The sequence below is a fragment of the Aethalodelphis obliquidens genome, unplaced genomic scaffold (genome assembly GCF_003676395.1).
Source record: "Aethalodelphis obliquidens isolate GAN/ISIS:26980383/991018 unplaced genomic scaffold, ASM367639v1 scaffold33, whole genome shotgun sequence".
Classification (NCBI taxonomy): Eukaryota; Metazoa; Chordata; class Mammalia; order Artiodactyla; family Delphinidae; genus Aethalodelphis; species Aethalodelphis obliquidens.
In genome coordinates, this window is record NW_020837977.1 from 9977632 (window position 1) to 9981054 (window position 3423).

The following is a 3423-nucleotide window of genomic DNA, read 5'->3' on the forward strand; positions in this document are numbered from 1 at the left end:
TGAAATAAAAGAAAAGGGTACTACATTGTGATAAAGTGGTGAATCCAGGAAGAAGATACAACATTTATAAATATATATGTACCCAACATAGGTACATCAAAATATATAAAGCAAATATTAATAAACCTAAAGGAAAAAAATTGAAAGAAATACAATAATAGTATGGGACTTTTAACACCCCACTTATGGCAATGGATAGATCATCCAGACAGAAAATAAACATCAGCCTTAAATGACACATTAGATCAGATGAACTTAATAGATATATACAGAACACTCAATCCAAAAGCAGCAGAATACACATTTTTTTCAAGTGCACATGGAATATTCTCCAGGATAGATCACATGTTAGGCCACAAAACAAGTTTCAATAAATTCAAGAAGATTGAAATCATATCAAGCATCTTTTCTAACCACAATGGTATGAAACTAGAAAACACAAGAAGAGAAATGGAAAAGCCACCCAAAAAAGTGGAGATTAAACAACATACTACTGAATAACCAATGGGTCATCAAAGAAATCAAAGGAGAATTTTTTTTTAAATCCCACAGAAATATGACATACCAAATCTATGGGATACAACACAAGTGGTTCTAAGGGAAATTCGTAGCAATACAGGCCTACCTCAAGAAACAAGAAAAAACAATCTAACTTTACACCTAAAGGAGCTAGAAAAAGGAGAGCAACAAAGCCTAAAGTTAGTAGAAGGAAAGAAGGAAATGATAAAGATCAGCGTGGAAGTAAATGAAATAGAGACTAAAAAGACAACAGAAAATATCAATGAAACTAAGAGCTGGTTCTTTGAGATGATAAACAAAATCAATAATCCTTTAGCTAGACTAACCAAGAAAAAAAGAGGGCTCAAATAAGTAAAATCATAAGTGAAGGAGGAGTAATTATGACTGACACCACAGAAATACAAAGGATCATAAGAGAATACTACAATTATACATGAACAAATTGGACAACCTAGAAGTGGACAAATTCCTAAAAATATACAATCTACCTAGACTGAATCATGAAGAAATGGAAAACCTGAATAGATCAATTACTAGTAAGAAGACTAGATCAGTAATCAGAAAAACTCCTAACAAGCAAAAGTCCAGAACCAGACACTTCACTGGTGAATTCTACAAAACATTCAAAGAAGATGAAATACCTCTCCATCTCAAACTTCTGAAAAAATTGAAGAGGAAGGAATGCTTCCAAACACATTTTATGAGACCAGCATTCCAAACTCATTTTATGAGGGCAGCATCACCCTGATACCAAAACCAGACAAGGACACTAAAAAAAAGAAAAGAAAAGTAGAGGCCAGTATCCCTGATGAGCATAGATACAAACATCCTCAACAAAATATTAGCAAAACAAATTCAACAATGCATTAAAAGGATCATACACCAGGATAAAGTGGGATTTATTCCTGGGATGCAAGGATGTTTGAACATTCACAAATCAATCAATGTGATACAGCACATCAGTGAATTGAAAAATAAAAGTCATATAATCCTCTCAAAAGATGCAGAAAAACCATTAATAAAATTCAAAATTTATATATGATAAAAACTTTCAGCGAAGTGGGTAAAGAGGGAATGTACCTGAACACAATAAAGGCTGTGTATGACAAACCCAGTGCTAACATTACACTCAAGAGTGAAAGCTGAAAGCTTTTCCTCTAAGATCAGGAAAAAGACAAGGATGCCCACACTTGCCACATTTATTCAACATAGTATTGAAAGTCCTAGTTACAGCAACTAGACAAGAAAAAGAAATAAAAGGCATCCAAATTGGAAAGGAAGAAGTAACACTGTCACTTTTTGCAGATGACATGTAATTATATATAGAAAACTCTAAAGACCCCACCCCCCCAAAAAAAAACTGTTAAAACTAATAAATGAAGTTGCAGGATTCAAAATCAATATGTAGAATTCTGTGGTGTCTCTATATACTACTAACACACTATCAGAAAAAGAAATTAAGAAAACAATCCCATGACAATTCCATCGAAAAGAATAAAATACATTAGAATACATTTAAGCAAGGAGGTGAAATACCTGTACCTTGAAAACTATAAGACACTGATGAAAGAAATTGAGGAAGACACAAATAGATGGAAAGATATTCTGTGCTTGTGGATTGGAAGAATTATTAAAATGCCCATAGTACCCAAAGCAATCTACATATTTATTACAACCCCTTTCAAATTTCCAATGACATATTTTACAAGTGATTCTAAAATTTATATGGAATCATGGAAGATTCTGACTAGCTGAAACAATCTTGAGAGAGAAGAACAAAGCTGAAGTATCATTCTCCCTGATTTCAAACTATAGTTGCAAAGCTACAGTAATCCAAACAGTATGGTACTGGCACAAAAACAGACTCATACATCAATGGAACATAATAGAGAGCCCAGAAACAAACCCAAACATTTATGGACAATTAATTTATGACAAAGGTGCCAAAAACTTACAATGGAGAAAGGAGAATCTCTTCAATAAATGGTGTTGGGAAAACTGGACAGCCACAAGCAAAGGAATGAAACTAGACCACTATCTTAAACCATACACAAAAATTAACTCAAAATGGATTAAAAACTTGAATGTAAGACCTGAAACCATAGAATTCCTAGCAGAAAATTTAGACAGTAATCTTATTGAGATGCTGGTCTTAGCAGTGTTTTTGTGGATCTAACTCCAAAGGCAAGGGAAACAAGAGCAAAAATAAACAAATGGGACTACATCAAACTAAAAAGCTTCTGTACAGCAATGTAAACCATCATCCAAACAAAGAGGCCATCTATTGAATGGGAGAAGATATTTGCAAGTAATATATCTGATAATGGGTTAATATCCAAAATATATAAAGAACTCATACAACTCAACAACAAAATAACAACCCAATTTTAAAATGGGCAGAAAATCTGAATAGACATTTTTCCAAAGAATCCATTACAGATGGCCAACAGGTACATGAAAAGATGCTCAACATCACTAATTAGTAGAGAAATACAAATCAAGACCGTAATGAGATATCACCTCATACCTGTTAAAATGGCTATTATCAAAAAGTCAAGAAATAACAAGTGGTGGAAAGGATGTGGAGAAAAGGGAACCCTCATACATAGTTGGTGAGATTGTAAATTGGTTCAGCCACTATGGAAAGCAATATGGAGATTTCTCAAAAAATTAAGAATAGGACTACCATATGATTCAGCTACTATACTTCTAGGTATTTACACAAAGAAAACAAAAATGCTAATTTAAAAAAGATATATGCACTTCTATGTTTATTGTAACATTATTTACAATAGCCAAGATATGGAAACAATCTATGTATGTACTGATGGATAAATGGATAAAGAAGATGTGGTATACACACACACACACACACACACACACACACACACACACACACACACA